Source organism: Lactuca virosa, chromosome 5 (assembly GCF_052849685.1).
Source record: "Lactuca virosa cultivar CGN04683 chromosome 5, Lactuca_virosa_CGN04683_v6, whole genome shotgun sequence".
In the NCBI taxonomy this organism is placed as follows: domain Eukaryota; kingdom Viridiplantae; phylum Streptophyta; class Magnoliopsida; order Asterales; family Asteraceae; genus Lactuca; species Lactuca virosa.
The window spans coordinates 424,472,257-424,492,265 of record NC_136430.1 but is presented as its reverse complement, the minus strand read 5'-3'; the positions used below and the strand labels follow the sequence as shown (position 1 = coordinate 424,492,265).

At 38.2% G+C, this 20,009-nt stretch overlaps 1 non-coding gene and 1 pseudogene across 1 annotated transcript; both read right to left on the bottom strand.

Annotated features, from left to right (window-relative positions):
• Positions 1 to 259: 259 nt before the first annotated feature.
• Positions 260 to 911, bottom strand: LOC145112718 (zinc finger protein ZAT11 pseudogene; annotated as a pseudogene).
• A 9,546-nt stretch (positions 912 to 10,457) lies between these two features.
• LOC145117861 (small nucleolar RNA R71) lies at positions 10,458 to 10,564 on the bottom strand. The gene has a single exon (XR_013712855.1). It is a non-coding gene; the product is annotated as a small nucleolar RNA R71 (small nucleolar RNA).
• Between the last annotated feature and the right edge of the window lie 9,445 nt (positions 10,565 to 20,009).

Below are 20,009 nucleotides of genomic sequence, written 5' to 3'. Positions count from 1 at the left end.
CTCACAATAGTTTCGTCCTTAATTCAAATTCAAAGATTAGCTTTAAGCCTTTAATTACTTGATCCATACGTTCTTCCCATTAACAACTCATTTATATCTGACCATACGTCGTGTCAACCTTCTATCGTAGACGTGATTTCTGTTTTCTACTTATCTAAGCTAAAATAGTTTGATAAGTTTAGCCACGATCATTTAATTCATATTCTCAACATCCCCAGATCAATTCGAGTATTGCATGAAAGAAATGTTCCAAAAACCATTATCAAATGATTAGAATGTAATATAATAAATCCAAAATTTGTATCTAAAAGATATACGAACTCGTTTATACAAATAATTTGATGACAGAAAACCCTAATTAATTACATTACTAATTACTAATTATGTAACAATCGGCCACATCTTCAAGTCGTTCTCATACGGAGTCAAATTCAAATCCAAACACAACCCTCTCATCCCAGTCCCACTTTGTTTCTTCCCCGCCATCTGGATAGTTTTTCCGGTGGCATCATCACGGTGCCGCCTCATATGACCACCCAACGCTTGCCCGATGGCAAACTCCTGTCCACAAACCGAGCACCCATGCGTCTTGGGCTTCGCCGGAGATTGATTATGTTCATCGTTTAACTTCGGTCGTTTATGGCTGGCACTGTGGCCTCCAAGCGCTTGAAACGACTGAAACGGTTTGTTGCAGGTCTTACAGTGAAACAACCGGCCTGGTTCCGGCGACGAAGAACTTGATTTACCCACACGAGAGAGTAGCATTAAGCAGTTAGCCATGGCCATGTTCTCGATCTCATGATCTGTGTCATCTTCTAGCTGTCTTTTCACCGTCATATGATATTGATCGAAAGTTTCTTGAAATTTGTTTTCCAGATGATGTTTTTGAGTGAGCTGTGGGAACATTGAGGTGGTATTTAAGTATTTATATAGTGTCGTGTGTGGATAACGTTAAGTATGCGTGTGAGAGTGTCTTGTTGGGTAAGGTATGGAAGAGTTACTCGCCAATATTACGTGTAAGCGCGTAAGTGATGAGGTAATCATGTTATTATATAAATAAATAAATAAAAAGGTTTTGTCTTCTAAAAATTATAAATTATAAATTTAGTAAGGGAAATCTTCAAAAAAGTCCTAAAGTTTTGGCCAATTTATGATCTAGTCCTAAATTAAATTTCATTAATGAAAAAGGACAGAAAACCGGCTATTGTAATCAATTTAACCCTTGTTACCTTTTGTAGCAGGTTAATGCTGATGTGGCATGCCAAATGGATTGTTTGGCTGATGTGGCATGTTATTTCTTTATAATTTAAAAAATCTGATTCTTTGGAGGAAAAAGGGGAGGGGACACGAACTCGTGACCTCCGCCTCTCAAACCATTTACCTTACCATGTGAGCTAGAAGCATTTATTGCTATTATTTCTTCAAATGTAGTTATAAAGTCTTGATAATTTACCCTTAATTACCATCTGAATATTCGCATCTTTCTCCCTCTAACCCTTCTTCTTCCCCAAATCTTTCTTCTAACTTCGATTCTCTCATCTCATGCCACTCTTTTCACAGTCAAATCCCTCTCAAGTGGGTTTCCAAGAATCGTCATGATTTCACCGGAACAAACATAGTCACCATTGATGTAGGTGGTGAACTCTTTCAAACAACCATACAAATCCTAAACCTAGCTAGTCCGATAACCTTTTCTCCAACCTCTTCAATTCTTCTGAACAACCACACAATCACTTTTATTGATAGACTCTGAATTGGTTTCGATTCTTTTATCTCTATTAAGAACAGGGAGTCTTCCATCAAAAGCCAAAAGCTTTGAGATTCAAGATATTGTTTTTGAAGCGAAGTTTTATGGGGTTGGACATCTTCTTGTTCAATCTCAATAAGTGTCGGTTTCATATAGGTTTTGGTGGACGTACTGATGAATTAGAAAAATAATTCGAGTTTCGACAGGGTTTTGGGGAAGAAAATGAAGGCAAGACTAAAGGTATATCGAATGGTCCTGTTGGGCTGATGTAAGGAGGAAGACGAAGGTTATAGAACTTTATATATAAAGTTAATGAAATAATAACAATTAAACTTTCTAGTTCACATGGTAAGATGTAAGGTTTGGGAGTGGGAGGTCCTGGGTTCGAGTCCCCTCCCCTTTTTCTCCAAAAAATTAGATTTTTTAAATTATAAAGAAAGAGCATGCCACATTAGCAGCCACCTCAGCCAAACAATCCATTTGGCATGCCACATCGGCATTAACCTGCTACAAAAGGTAAAAAGGGTTAAATTGATTACAATAGCCGGTTTCCTGTCTTTTTTTATTAATAAAATTTAATTTATGACTAGATCATAAATTTGCCCAAAACTTTGGGACTTTTCTGGAGATTTCTCATTTAGTAAAGTTAATTTAATAAAAGGTAGTTATAACTTATAATTGATATTTGGTAACGTTTAGTTAGGATTGAATAGACGTAAATGTGGGAGAAGCTTCCCAGGTGGATTAAAGAGTGACGGCCACGTTGTGTGTGTTTGTGTGGTGTTACTGACAGTGTGAACTCAAATGTCATTGACAAAGAAAAGGGTCGTGACTTTTCCGTGTAGTGTGTTCAAGAAGTAGTGGTTTTGTTTGTTTTAGAAATTCTCATTATTCTAAACAAATAATTACAAAACAAAGATGTATGAAGAATTTTACTATGGCATTCTTTTTTTAATTTTATAGCAAGTAGGACGCTCACATTACATTGATTCATAAAAATTCAACGGATTGTTATATAACTATTTTATTATTCGTATTTAACAAAAGTTTCCAATAATATATTAGAATTTATAAAATTCAATGAAAGATATTTATAAAATTCAATTTATGGCATATTTAATAATTAAAATGTTTTATTTTTCTCATTAAAAAATTCAATGACAATTAAACTCAATATCTATTAAATGATTTCATACTAATAGTGAAAATCTTTTGAAATCATAATTATAAGCTTTTTCATTGAATTATGAATATATATATATATATATATATATATATATATATATATATATATATATATATATATATATATATATATATATATATATTCATCCTAACTTTAGTTTTTTTTACAAATTTGTAATAATTTTGAAATCTGGGCCAAAAATGTAATTTTTGAAAGTTGGATGACATATTAACCGGGTCAAAGGGTTAAATTGAATACGATTACAGGTATTTGAGACTTAATTGATATATATATATATATATATATATATATATATATATATATATATATATATATATATGGGAGCATTTAATCGAGAACATTTCTTATTGCGAGAACATTTGAAATCAAATTTGGATCACACAATTTTTTTAAATAAAATTATAAAATAATATTATATAAATCAAAAAATAGTTACAAATAACTAAAAAACCCACTAACCAACACCACTCACCACCCAACCAACATCACCCTCCACCACTACTTACCATCCACCACCACCCATCATGTAACACTTGGATCTCTGGTATGGTCCTTATTGCCCTTTTATTTTGAAATGTTTCATTTTAGCCCTTGGAATAGTAGCGGGGCGTACCACATGGTACGCTTAGCGTACTAAGTGAGTTGGCAGTCGGGATTGTGATGCCTCGTGTGCTAGGCGTACGAGGGTTAGGCTTAGCGTACTCGGTGTTTATGAAACTCTAATTTCAGGGTGTTGTACTCTATTTAAGGACCTTAAGTCCCTAGGATTGACCTCTTTACCAGCCCCCAAACCTCCTAAAACCTTAAATCGACCCTTAAGCCTTCTTTGTGGTATTCTTGAGCTCTTGAGAAGATTTTGGTGGTTATTTTTCCCTTTGTGAAGGAAGTAAAGAAGATTGAAGCTGCTTTGCTTGGTGAGGAGTCTATAGATCCAAAATCATCACCCTTTTTGCAAGACTTTGGAGGTATCAAGTTCATACATTGGCTTGTAAATGCTTAGATCTCTTTATGGCTTGATTTGTTATGCTTTTGGTCCCTTTTTGGGTTGGTGGATAAGTTAAAGATGTTTGAAGGACTTATTCTTTTAGATCTGAGCTTATTAGGGGTTCCTTGAGCATAAAGGTGACAACTTTATGGGGTATGGGTCTTATGCATGCATTAAGTCATCTATTAAGTCCTTTTTAAGCTTAAGAGCTTCATTTAGCCATGCATGAACGTAAAGTTAGCAACTTTACGTGATAATCCAGCTCAAGGAAGTCAGATCTACGTTCTGGAGCAATGTCTTAATGGATTAAGGGTAAAAATGAGTTTTGGTTGAATGGGTGAGTATGTTGGGCGTACAAGCAGGTACATTTAGCGTACAAGCCCTCAAGCGAGTACGTTGTACGTACGTGCTGAGTACGCCCTGCGTACTCAGTCTGACGGGCTTCGCGTTTTGGGCTTCGGGTTTGGGCCATTCTTTTTGGCTTAGATGCTTGGGGTTTTGTTGGGTCATCTAAATGCAAGTGTTTTGGACTAGGAAAAATTGGTGGGCCTTAGGGTAAGGCACATGTAAGGGTTTGGGCCCAATTTTGAAATTTGGGCCATGTATGGGCCTTGGATGATTACTTAGTTTTGGGCCTTTTAGATTGTAGGTTTGGGCCTTAGTCTTGGACCAAACTAGGTAAGGGGTAAAATGGTCTTTTTACCCTAAGTATGGATTGATAGTTATAGATTGGAATCCAATTGTTGATTGGGTGTTATTTGATATTGATAACTCGGGGATTTGTCGGATCAACAGCCAGGGATTATCAGTGTGATTCAGCAGTGCGAGGTGAGTTTCCTCACTGGGTTTAGCAGGTCGAAGGCACCAATGTCGGCCCATGATGATGCTATGTTGGTATGCTAGTTGTCTGTTTTACTCTTGAATGTGTTATGTACATGTATGCTTATCGGGCGGTGTCCGATGACCATTTTGTATGCTATGTATCTTTGTGATTATTGTGTGTGTATGTGTTTATTTGATATATGTTATATGTATGTTGGGCAGGGCCCGATCTGTATACCGAGCGGGGCTCGATGTCGGGCGGGGCCGATTATGTGTTTAATGTGTATGGTAAGTGGTATTTTGGGGAACTCGCTAAGCTTTGTGCTTACGATTTTTAGTTTATGTTTCAGGTACTTCCAGTTCCAAATGGAAGGGCTTGGGATGATTGCAGGGCACACACCACCTCGTTCCGCATTTTCTTGATTTACTTTGATATGTCATGATGATTGATACATTTGTTTACCTGGATTTGTATGGCAATGTTTTGGAATACTGGTTTATTAATTAAAAAAATGAAATTTTTGGGTCTTATTTTTGGGACGTTTCACATCACCACCACCTACAACCCACCAACCACCACTCACCACTATCCACCATTCACCACCACCAATCACCACTACCAACCACCCATCACCACAACCTACAACCCACTACCACCATCCACCTCCATCACCCACTACCACCACCTACCATGTAACATCCATAAAATTTGAGCCAATTTAAAACATTTTAATTCATTCAAAAACCATTACGTTCATACATTTCGTTTTCAAAATAGTTTAAACATCAGAGTATCCCCCAGAACCATATCACATAAATCATAAAACATGAGGAGCGGTACGATCACGCCTTCGCCTTGCCACGATCTCCTGAAGTACCTGAAACAATACACTGAAACTGTAAGCCCGAAAGCTTAGTGAGTTACCCCCAAAATACCAACCACACATAAACATACTCATAACATATCACAATACAGAACAGCCATGCACATCGGGTCTACTGTGTGACTGGTCCGCCCGCACCGGGCCTTCAGTCCACCTGGTCCACCCTCCGAGTCTCGCCATGTACATCGAGTCTACAGTGTGATTGGTCCGCCCGCACCGGGCCTTCAATCCACCTGGTCCACTCTCTGAGTCTACAGTATGACTGGTCCGCCCGCACCGGGCCTTCAGTCGGCCTGGTCCACTCTCCGAGCCTCGGCACGTCTGGTCCGCCCTCTTGGGGCCTTCAGCCTATCCGGACCGCTCGCCGGGCCTACGGAATATCCGGTCCGCCCTGGGTATGTTGGCCTACAACACAAAGCAGGACCCACCTCAACCCAACCCCCGTCAAACAACCATGTGCACAAACAATTAATCACATAACAATCCTCAACCAGACAAACAGTCTAACAGATCACATAGCATATCAACATCCTAACCAGGATTCCGACCTAACCGGTCACTAGCATAACATTACCCTATATACCGGGTACCGACCTTAACCAGGTCACTAACATAACACCATCCTAAATACCAGGATGCAGATCTAGCAAAGCAATAACATAACAAACAATACCCGGATTTCCATCCGATAAAGGGCCGGCCTTGGTGCCGTAGACCCTGTCGATATAGTGAGGATAACTCACCTGCAATTGCCAACTGAAGAGATAAGACCAAGCTTCCCCGACCGCCGACACGAACTTCACCACAGAACACTACCAAAGAACCAATTCCATAAATACCAAAATTACCAAAATACCCTTGGAAGTCAAACTGGTCAACTCTTGGTCAAAGTCAAAGTCCTCAGTCAAAGTCAACCTTCCTGGTTGATTCTACTCGCCGAGTCGACCCGTCGACTCATCGAGTCCCTATACTCAGAAACTCCCATAACACGACTCAACTCGCCGAGTCGCCCCAAGACTCGTCGAGTCCAACGATCTCCGAGTCCCATCCTGACCAACTCACTGAGTCACCCCTCGACTCACTGATCTGCGTCTTAACCAGAAGAGGTTAGGGGTTCTGTGACCTGACTCGCCGAGTCCAAGAACAGACTCGCCGAGTCAAAGAACAGACTCCCCGAGTCCAAGGCAATCTTCAACAGACTCGTCGAGTTGTTCTTCCAACTCGTCGAGTTCATGCCTATCTTCATGTGACTCGCCGAGTCCACCCATGTGACTCGCCGAGTCCCTTCAGTACTTCATCCATACAGAGGCTTTTTGAGCCATGCAGGGGCTCCAAACTATAGATCCACTCTTCTAGGGCATAACTCCCTCGTAAAGTTGCAAACTTGACGTGAAACCAAGGGGTTAAAGGTCCAAAATCACTCTAGGGCTAGGGTTTAAGACAAAGGGGCTTCACCAACAACTCATTGACTGATGCTTTATGACATTCTAGACCAACACGAGTCTAGATCTGGAGTAGCAACTTCAGATCTAAACTCCAAACCCGAAATAGATCTTAAACACACCAAAATGGCCCCAAATCTCCTACATAAATAGATCTAGATGCAAAAGGGTGAAGGTAACAGCTTATTACCTCCAAGATGTGCCCAAACTTCAGTAGATTCTGGATCTACACCACTCTCTTGATGCAAGCCCTTTTGATCTTCAAGTTTCTTCCACTAGAAACAACTTCCAAGCTTCAATCTCCCTCCAAAGGCATCACACACACGAGCTTAGGGTTTTCTGGTTCTCAAGGGCAATAAGGAGGCTGAGAGAAGGACATAAAGTCCTTTAAATAGGGTGCAACCCCCGAGATTAGGGTTTTCTCATTCCAGCACCAACTCGTCGAGTCCAAGCCGCCGACTCGGCGAGTTGGCCACTTAAACCGCGACCCAAACCCGCTCCGACTCGGCGAGTAAGCGTACCTACTCGTCGAGTCCATTCTTCGAGATTACACTTTGCACCCTTCAACTTCTTGCTTCCGAACTTGGGATGTTACATACCACCACAACCCTCACTACCAAACACCACCTACCACCACTACCAACCAACCATCCATCACCACAACCTACAACCCACTACCACCACCCACGATAACCACCCATCACCACCACCACCGATCCACCACCCCTACCACCCACCACCATCAGCATCACCACCACCCGCCACCAACCACCAACCTCCACCCGCAACCACCACCACCCCATCCATCACCCACCAAAACCACCATCTGTCACCACCACCACCACCACCCATCACCACCACCCACCTCCTACCACCACCACCACTCACCTCCACTATCCATCATCACCACTCGTAACCAGCACACCAGCCACCACCCCCACCACTAACTACGGCTCACCTCCACCACCCACCACCATCACGTATCAGCACCACCCACTACTACCACCCACCACCACCACCCGTCGCCACCACCATACCCATCACTAACCAAAACCATCACCCACCCACCACCACTCGTCACTACCACCACCACCCATCACCTCCACCACCACCACCTCCCATCACCTCCACCACCACCACCACCCGCCTCAACCACCACCCATCACCATCACCCCATTCACCACCCACCACCATCACCGCCACCCGCCACCACCATCTCTACTGATATTGCCATATTTATACATGTTTTTAGGCAATATTTAAGTACATTTTAATTAATATTTTGGTCATTTGCATGGAATAATGATACTTATAAGGTTAAATTGTATTTTGCAGCCAAATAGAAGACATATTGAAGAAAATGGACTAAAAGCGTCAAAGAATGGAACTTTGGAGGATGAAGACTGGAAAGAATAAAAATCCAGAAAAAACACGTACTCACGACGTGAGTTGGGACATTCCAAAAGATAAGCATCGCGGATCAGAATCCTTGTCGAACACGGATAGGTACTGAGCTCACGATGTGAGACTTACTCGCTCACGACGTGAGTACGGATAATTCAGAAAGTATAAATAGGACTTGATCCCTACGACTTGAAGGAGTTGGCTGACTTGGAAAGGTTTCAGAAGTCGGATTTCAGAGGAAAGAAAGCCTGGAAATTGTTCTTAATACCAAGGAAGAAGAAGAAGTTCATAATCTACTTTATAGTTTGGTACATTAACATGCCTTTGATTATGAATTGTGTTAGCTTATTTGTTTAGACTTTACTTGTTGGTTATGACTTGTGTTTGATTGATTACACCTAGCATGCTTGATTTGATATTAGATTGCTTTAATGTCTTATTCTGTGTAGTTAATGACCATTAATCTGCATGAATTTGAATACCTAGTAATTTAGTGAACATTAGATTATTAGAGCTAAGATCGAACCAATCTTAGATAAGTAATTGAATTATTGAATTAGGCTGTGCTAGAGAACTCATATTATGACCATAATTTGTGTTTGTCAACTCAATCTTACATAACTCCAATACTATTTAATAATTGATTATGTGTTAAATTATGTGTGACCATACATAGATCTACATGAATTAATTAATATTAGTAAATTTAGAACTGAATTGCTAATAATATTATAATTGGTAACCAACAGGAATTGTCATAAATAATTTATAAACCATTGAGGGAAAGTGGATTCGAACTAACAGAAGTGATTTGTTAATTGATTGAATTGTGTTAAGAATTAAGTTCATCTAAACTTGCAAAATTAGATAAAAACCAATACTTTGCTAGAAATTTAGGTTAACTTAGTAGTAGGTAAATTAATTAGTTAAAACTGTTCCCTGTGATCGACACCCGACTTACCTAAACTATTCTATAATTTGACTAGGTACACTGCCTAGGTGAAATTTAGTTAGTTAAGTTAGTTAGGTTATAAATTTAAAATTAGGTGTTGCCGGGGAATGACATATTTGACTGTTTATTTATTTGCTTTAGTTTAATCGATCCTTTTTGCGGGATAAAACCTGCAAAAAGTTAATTTTTCAGTTTAGATTTTTGTTTAAGACTCAACTCACGACGTGAGCCTTAAGCTCACGACGGGAGTCCAGTAGTTTTTCGTTTTTCTTTGTTTTTCTGTTTTAGTTCAGTTTTACGTTTTTTTTTTGTTTTATTGCAGTAGTTCATGACCAGTGGTTCCAACACACCTTTGGTGCCACCACTTGAAGATCCAGAGTCAACCATTTACAAGAAGACGGATAAGAACGCAAGAGTGAACCAAACACCAAAGAAGTCGCCTTTCAAAGATCTAAAGTCAGTTTTTGGGAAGAAGAAAGGGAAGAACATGGGAGAGTCAAGTACATCTTCGAAGGATAAAAGCAAGGTTGAGAGCTTTGATCAAATACCTAGTCTGCAAGAATCCGAATACGAAACTGAAACATAATTCGATTTAGTAAAAAGTGAACCCGAAGACAAGCCAGAAAACGAGATGGCCAACATTGCGGATATGTCCATGAGAGCTTACAAGAAGCGAAATGGAGATGATGATGGACCTGGCCTAGTACAACATGCAATTCCTGCAACTGCCACATTCGAGCTGAAAGGACACATCCTTATTGCACTTAAGGATGTACCATTTTCTGGAAAGGATCATGAGGATGCTTACAAACATTTAGATGAAGTAAATGACATAGCAGACTATTTAATATCCCAAATGTTCCTAGAGAGACAGTCTTGCTAAGGATGCTACCAGTCACTTTTAAAGGAGCTGCAAAAGACTAGCTGAAGGCACTTCCACCTGGTGCAATTACTACTTGGGCACAGATGCGCGAGCAGTTTCTAGAATAATTTTGCCCACCATCGAAGATATCTAAACTCAAGAAGGCAATAGCCAATTTTGAGCAAAACTCGGGTGAGTCACTTTATGAGGTATGGGAGCGCTACAAAGGGTTACTAAGAAATTTTCCTCAAAATGACCTCAATATACAACAAGAAGTGTCTATATTCTATGAAGGGGTTAATGTCATGACTAGGCAAATCCTTGATTCTCAAGGACCGCTTACAAAGAAAAATCTGGGTGAAGTCATGGAGTTAATTGAAGAGTTCGCAGAGCATTCTCGTGAGTACCACAATCCAAGGAATGAAGGCGTTAAGGGCATTGGGGGAAGACATTCTGAAGAAATGACAGCCGTCTTAGCTATGCTTGATACTATGGATAGAAGAATAACAAATATGGACCAATTGATCCATGCAATTAGAGTTGGATGTGAAAGGTGCAATGGTCCACACTTGACCAAAGACTACCACCTGGATGATAATGGGAACAGGATAGCTCAAGTTTGCTACTCTAGTAGGGATAAATTTGATGAAGACTGGAGAAAACCAAAGAAGGAGTGGTTACCATATGATGAATACAAGAAGCAAAAGGAAGAAAAATATAGGCAGACAGGCCGAGGCTTCTACCAAAAAGAACAACCACAAGCCGAGAAAAAGGTTGACTTAGAAAACATGCTAGTTCGTTTTATGGAAGCTTCTGAGAAAAGGCATGATGATACTGATGCAATACTGAAAGATCACATGAAGATGATGAAAGATCAGCAAGCTATGATGATTGACCAACAAGCCCTATTAAGAAATCAACAAGCATCAATCCACAATCTCGAAGCTCAACTTGGTCAACTAACAACTTTGGTGAACGAAAAATTATTTTCACAATTCCCCGATAAAAAGATTCAATCCTATGTCATGATGATCGAGACTGAAGAAGAGGTGATTTCTGAGTTCCTGGAAGCATTAGAAGAGGAGCCAAAGCAGTCCGAACCAAAGCCGAAGAAGACAAAGCTTGAAGACAAAAATATTGTTGAACAACCGAGCTCACGACGTGAGCATTTAAGGCTCACGACGTGGGCCCAGTCTGAACAGAAAAATTCAGCAGTTGTTCCGACTTATCGTCCTCCTTTACCATTTCCGTCCGGCGCTAATTTTCATCCATTGGAACGGGAGCATCTGGAGTTTATAAAGAAAGTGAAGGGTATCTCAATAAATACTTCTTTTATTGAGTCGTTATCTAAAATTCCCGAATATGCGTAGTTCCTACAAGATTTGATAGACACTCATCAGTAGTTGAAGAAAGATCCCAAGGTTATTCTTTGTGAGCAAAGTTCAAAAGTTGTATTGAGAGAGTTACCTAAGAAGATGGGAGATCCTGGACGCCTCACTCTTCCGTGTGAATTTGGGAACAATTTGAAGACCTATGCTTTAGCTGATTCTGGGGCTAGCATAAATTTGATGCCTTTCTCATTTTATAAAAAGCTCAATATTCCGAAGTTGAAGGCTACAAGAATGACCATTCACATGGCAAACCGTTCAGTGACACAACCCAGGGGCATTGTAGAAGACATCCTAGTAAAAATTGGGAAATTTGTTTTCCCAATTGACTTTGTGGTTATGGACATGAAAGAAGATGCTGATGTTCCATTTATTCTTGGTCGCCTTTTACTAAATACTGCTAGATCCTTGGTTGATATTCGCGAGTTAGAGATGAAGAGGAAACTTTTGGAGTAGAAGATGGTTTCCAAGGGAGTGATGTTTAAGGCGAGGTTTTCAATATTGATGATGAAGATGAACTTGGAGAATTGGAGAAGCTAATGGAAGAAGAACTAAAGACAATTCAACAAGTCAAACGCATGAAACCGACAGCAACCGTTCCATTTTTAGTTGAAGTAATTGCCTACACAAATCCAACTTCTTGGGTAAGCAAGGAAAGTGACGAATTATCGAGTGACGATGACGAGGACGAGGTTACTTCCGAAGAAAAGAGCGTGAATATGGATGAAAATATGGTTCCTGTAGAGCTGAAGGAAGAGGAAAAAGTAGACAATAAATTGCAAGAGAATAAAGGGACCAAAAGAAAGCTCGATGTGTATGGGATAAAAGCTAAAAAGGAGAATTCGAAAAAAGCGTATATGAGACGAATCCAAGCATACAAAAGACGATGGAAGGAGAAAAAGATTCAATTGGTGATGGACTCTCCAGAAAACTCAATGTGAGGAGGCACGGAGTCCAACTCACGACTCCATAAAAAAGAAGCGCTTCTCGGGAGGCAACCCGAGCCTGGTTTGAATTTTCTTTTCGTTTTAGTTTTTGCATTTTTTTTAGTTTTTAGGAAAATTAATCATCTCATCATCTAGTAATTTTATGAATGGTAAAAAATTAAGTGTGGGGTCCCTGAATTAAGTAGTAATTAAATTAAGGTTTTTCATATAATTAAGAGTTGCAAATTAAGTTTATTTTTCAATCAAACAGAACTCACGACGTGAGCACGTATGGCTCACGACGTGAGTCCAGAAGGGTAATACGGGGATAGGATGTTTTAGCCTAACATTTCCTTTAAGCTCATTTGTGTCCAATTAAATGGCCTGAACATTTTAGCCCAAGCATTTTAGTCCATATGTCACTCACGACGTGAGATCTTTAATCTCACGACGTGAGCAAGACAAAATCGGGACCACAACATAAAGAAATCAGAACACATTTGACCTATCATTTTCTAATCCCACAAATGGCGACAACCTCCTGGTCCCCCCCCCCACACACACTTGATTTCGGTCGAATCTACTTCAAAATACCTTTTGTGCTTACGTAAACATCAATCTAAGGTAAATATTTCTTACTTCTAGTGGTTAATTTTGGATAATTTGTTGAAATTAGGGGTTAGGGTTTGTTTTGTGTTTGAATGACGGAATTGTGCCCTAAAAATGCGATTCATCTACTGCATGTTAGTTAAATGTGCTTAGAAATGCTTTAGAAGTAAACCCCAATAAGATTTTTTTGCCCGATTCTTAACCTGTATGACCGATTCTCGCTGAAGTGAAAGAACTCACGACGTGAGCATCACTTCTCACGACGTGAGTCCTGGGAAGAAGTAATCTGTTTTTCTGCTAACCCATTTAACATATGGAGTGTTTTGTTTGGTTTCTTCTTTATTTGTTCTTGTAGAGAAAATGGCTTCAAGGAGTTCAAATGAACAATTTCAAGGCCATGTGTCATCCCGTCACGTATTGTACCGTCTTCCCATAGATATGCCTACTACTGTGCTCACCAATTTCACAAACAAACTGGGATGGCTACATAACATGGAATTTGCTATTTCCCTAAGGATTGACTGGGTTCGGTTTGAGCAGATTGGGTTGATGGAAAGAATGGCTCCGTTCTTAACAAAACAATTTTATGAGGACGATTTTTCTTTCACCTGTAACGGGTGGAGGAATTTATTCGCCATCAATAAGTCGGTTTATCAAGAGCTATGCATTGAGTTCTTTGCTTCTGTCTCCTTTGAAGCAGCTACTGTTGATCCTTTTTACCCAAGGGCACTGGTTTTCCGCCTAGGTTGCGAGTTCGGGAAGTGCAGCCTCGCAGAGTTTGCATGGCGGATGGGAATATATGAAGAGCATGAAACACGATTACTGGTATTTGAGCTCTTATTGAGGTCTGCAGCCCGTGAGTATTTACCGGGTGCATCTGGATATGCTTTTTGGCGTTCGATTGCAAATGGTGCTTTCCACGCGGGTGTTTCACAGGAAAGCCATATTAGATCCCCGATCCACCGATTACTTCACCGGTTGATTACTTTTTCAATCAACCATAAGCGACATGGGGACAAAGTGACAAGCTTGAATCTCTTTTTCTTGTGGAGCATGGTTACACCCGGAGTTTTCTGCAACATTCCCTATCATCTGGCTAATTATTTGGGTAGAAAAGCTGTCATCTCACGAGCCGGTAGCCCTATCAATGGGGGTTATTTTATTACCCCCCTTGCCGAATCGTATGGCCTTCTTGCACCTCGTTTGACCAGGACTTTGACACTCAAGCCTGGAGATGATCTTACTATGGGTTTTTTGGAGTCCATGCGAGTGGTTATAAATAATGGGTCGCATTGGAGTATACCGCTAGATGATGATGTTGAACAACCCTGCGAGCAACCCGAACAACCGAGGACAAGAGGAAGAAGGAATGTAAGACAAAGAGGAGATAGAGGACAACCGGTGCAACAAAATGCACCCATGGGAGGAGCCAACTTTGGGGAAGACATGTCGGGATATTTTGATCAATTGTATTTAAGTGTCAATTGGATTGGTGGGACGGTAGAGAATATGGTGCGGCATTTGAATGTAGAGCAACCCCCTCATTTGGGAAGTCACTATCCAATTTGCCCAACATGGAGTTCTTATCAAAACCCGAGAGGAGACGGGGCTGGAACAAGCGGAGTAAACAAAGATGAAGATGATGGTTGATCGCTTAGTTTATTTTAGTTTATTTTTAGTTTGTTTGGTTTGTTTCTGGTGTGTTTTGGGATTGTAAAACTATTAAGATATTATGTTATTTTTCTCTTCTTTGGTTGTTATTTTTCAGATTTGCTAGGAATCGCAAGAAAGGAATGTCGAGATATGAGAGCGTTTATGTTTAGCCGCGAGCATTAAAATTAAGAGTCGAGACCCACTATTTGAAATAAGTGTGGGGTGAGTCAAGAGAGAAGATAGAGTTAGAGAAAGAGTCAAAAATAATGCATTTAGAAAAGTCTTAATGACTTAAGACATTGGTTGAAGTGCACGAATTTAAAAGAAGAATTGACAGAATGGTATTCTGTTTGCCCAGTTCTCACGACGTGAGACCTTAAACCTCACGTCGTGAGCTCGTATATGAAGGTTTCCAGATTGCGCATATTTGCGATCTCACATCGTAACCCTAACATCTCACGTCGTGAGTCTAAAATTTTCACGAAATTGAAGCTTTTCGTTCATATTTATTATATGGGTCACCACCATTCTTCTTGGTATTATTATGGAGATTATTATGACTCATTTCTCTACCATGCAATGTGGCGTATGCTTTCCCACATTGTTCGTTACGCTTTGGATATTTGCACCACATTTGTCGAAGATTGAAGTTTCGATTCTATATTTTGTCGGCATATTTGCATATCTCACGTGTTCAAGATCCAAGTTCCTTACTAGAAGAGTCTGTATTCAAGATGCACAATTTTTCCACACATTTGGAGTTCGATCTCGCCACCGCTATCCCAGGGGAGTCTATTCCTTTTTCTCCCTTTTATTGCTTTTAATTTATTTTATGCATACAATGAGGGCATTGTATATAATAAGTGTGGGGTAGGGGGTCGAAAAAGTAAATTGCTAGGAAATTTAAAACTTTAAAATTTTTAGACATAGATTTGTAATAATAATCTAAAAATTGGATCTAGTAATAATTAGTTTAGACTTAAGTTTCTAGTGTTATATGGGATGATCCGATGAGAGCTCAAATGTTTAATTGAACCAACATATGTTATAGTATATTTGTGGCTTCCTGTTCCTAGTGAAAAGTCATGAGATATGAAAGGTAATCTGGTAGTTTATATGACATAATATGTTTTGCAGCCTAAACCTGAAATCTATCCAGGAAAACTTATGTAGTCATTGCACATAGACTAATACCTTTAGCCAATAAAGGTTGAAGTTAAGCACCCTTGCTTAAGCATGTAGGATTTGATCGAAAAAAGCGAGATATATATATAAAAAAAAGAGAAATTACCAAAAAGTTGTAATAATTTTTGGAGCAATCAAAGTATAAAGTATGAAGATCAAAGATCAAAAATTCTGAAGAAATTCAAAAATTGAAGATACCAAAAATCACACAAAAAGATGGTGAATTCAAAGAAATCAAAGATCAAATATTAAAGAAGTGAAGAATTCAAGAGCTCCATGGTGGTATCTAAAGTTGTAATTTCTAGATTATGTATGTTTGGGTAGCTTTACAAAATACCTTGAGGTTAAAAAATATTTCTGAGGATTGATTCGGAGGGTTGCAGAAATGAATATTGTATAAGCTAAGGGGTGAAGGTTCATAAGGATTGTGAGTAGCTAGGATTGAGAAGTTGTTAGGAAAAATTTTAGACACAAATATGCACATTGAGGTCTTGGTATAATGGCTGAGCTTGAATTTGATTGTTCTATGTGATGTTAGTGATAAGGGTTTGAATTTAAAAATAATTAGATTTGCTTGAGGGCAAGCAAAGAATAAGTGTGGGGTATTTGATATTGTCATATTTATACATGTTCTTAGGCAATATTTAAGTACATTTTAATTAATATTTTGGTCATTTGCATGGAATAATGATACTTATAAGGTTAAATTGTATTTTGCAGCCAAATAGAAGACATATTGAAGAAAAGGGACTAAAAGCGTCAAGGAATGGAACTTTGGAGGATGAAGACTTGAAAGAATAAAAATCCAGCAAAAACAAGTACTCACGACGTGAGTATTGAAGGCTCACGACGTGAGTTGGGACATTCCAGAAGATAAGCATCGCGGATCAGAATCCTTGTGGAACACGGATAGATACTGAGCTCACGACGTGAGACTTACTCGCTCACGACGTGAGTACGGATAATTCAGAAAGTATAAATCAGACTTGATCCCTACGATTTGAAGGAGTTGGCTGACTTGGAAAGGTTTCAGAAGTCCAATTTCAGAGGAAAGAAAGCCTAGAAATTGTTCTTAATACCAAGGAGGAAGAAGAAGTTCATAATCTACTTTATAGTTTGGTACATTAACATGTCTTTGATTATGAATTGTGTTAGCTTATTTGTTAGAATGTCCAACTAAATCTAGCTGCTTCTGTTAGCTAGTTGAAACTGGAACTCATGGTTTTAATATATTAGTTTAGACTTTACTTGTTGGTTATGACTTGTGTTTGATTTATTACACCTAGCATGCTTGATTTGATATTATATTGCTTTAATGTCTTATTATGTGTAGTTAATGACCATTAATCTGCATGAATTTGAATACCTAGTAATTTAGTGAACATTAGATTATTAGAGCTAAGATCGAACCAATATTAGATAAGTAATTGAACTAGGCTGTGCTAGAGAACTCATATTATGACCATAATTTGTATTTGTCAACTCAATCTTACATAGCTCCAATACTGTTTAATAATTGATTATGTGTTAAATTATGTGTGACCATACATAGATCTACATGAATTAATTAATATTAGTAAATTTAGAACTGAATTGCTAATAATATTCTAATTGGTAACCAACATGAATTGTCATAAATAATTTATAAACCATTGAGGGAAAGTGGATTCGAACTAACAGAAGTGATTTGTTAATTGATTGAATTGTGTTAAGAATTAAGTTCATCTAAACTTGCAAAATTAGATAAAAACCAATACTTTGCTAGAAATTTCGGTTAACTTAGTAGTAGGTAAATTAATTAGTTAAAACCGTTCCCTGTGATCGACACCCAACTTACCTAAACTATTCTATAAAACTGTTCCATGTGACCACCAACCAACACCCACCAACATCATCCCCATCTACCACAATCATCACCCACCACCCATCTTCACCACCACCACCAAACATCACCACACGCCACCACCACCTGTCATCACCCACCCATCAACACCACCACCACCGACCCACCCACCACCCACAATAACTACCACCCCTACCCCCGCCCACCACCCCACCTGTCACCCCACCACCCTTTACCACTACCACCCACCACTAATAACCACCCACCACCACCCACAACCACCGCAAACCAACTATTACCCACGACCCTCATCACCCACGACACACCACCACCCGTCACCACCACACCCCTACCTTCACCACCCATCGCCACCACACGACCACCACCCACCATCTACAACCAATAACATTGTATATGATTAAATACATATAATGACATACATCATGTGTGATTATATGCACCTTTTTATATGTATGTAATCACAAAAATCACATGTGATTAAATACATATAATCGCGTGTGATTATTTGTATTTAATCAAATATAATGGATATAGATCCGGTAAGAAATTTTTTTTGGTAGGAAGGTAAGAAGTTTTTTTCTACATATTTTTTTGACGAACAAAATAAATGAATCACTAGATGATTCATTTGTAAGATGATTCACAAGAAAAAATTCCCAAAAAAACATCTTTATGATTCATTTTTAAGTAAATTAAGAAAAAATTCACTTTTATGACAATTTTAATGAATAACAACAAAATCATTGTATCAATGAATCATCGAGATGTTTTTTTGAGAATTTTTTCTTGTGAATCATCTTACAAATGAATCATCTAATGATTCATTTTGTTTGTTCGCGAAAAAAATATGTAGAAAAAAAACTTCTTACCTTCCTACCAAAAATTTCCTTCTTATTTGATCTTGACTCCAAATATAATTTAATATAAACAAGATTCGTTAAAACAAATCTTTTCCAAATAAATCACATATGATTAAATACATATAATCACATGCGATTAAACCCAATACCTACCACCACCACCCTCCACCGTCACCCGCCACCACCACCATCATATGTTATTAGATTCATATAATCACATGTGATTCGATTCATATAATCACATGTGATTAGATGTATTTAATCAAATATGATTAATGTGGATAAAGATTTGTTTTCATTCTTGATTCAATATTTGTTATTGTATATATAATCACATGTGATTATATGTATCTAATCGCATATGATTTATACAGACAAGATTCATTTTTTCCAAATAAAATCATATGTGATTAGAAAATTTTAATCGCATCTGATTAAATGTATTTAATCACATATGATTAAATGTATTTAATCACATATGATTAAAGTGGAAAAAAAATTATTGAATCGAGAACGCGAAAAAAAATAGTCCCCAAAAATCATATGTGATTGGATACATATAATCAAATGTGATTATATGTATTTAATCACATATGATTTATGTGAAAATTATTTATTTTTGCATTTTTTTATTCAATAATTGGTCTCGTGTATTTAATCACATGTGATTTATATAGACAAGATTCGTTTTTGCGTTCTTGATTTAATAGTTGCTCTCATCTATTTAATCACATGTGATTATTTGTATTTTATATCATATGATTTATGTGGAAATTTTTTTTTCCTTTTTTGATTCAATAGGTGTTCTCGTACATATAATCACATGTGATTATATATCTAATCACATATACATTGTATGAATAATATTCATTTTCACGTTGTCGATTCAATAATTTTTCTCGTGTATTTAATCCCATGTGATTATCAGTATTTAATCACGTATGATTAATGTGGATAAAGATCAACTATTGAATCCATAACCTGAAAATCAAACTTGTCCACATAAATCATATGTGATTAAATACATATAATTAAATGTAATTTAATACAGGAGAACAACTATTTATATGAATAATATTCGTTTTCACGATATCGATTCAACAATTTTCCTTCAATTTTTATTAAATTTTAGGACAATAAAATGGCTTATTTAAACTATAATTGTTAAAATTAAAATTTAAAAGTACTTAACAAACATACACCTTACGTAGTATAATAA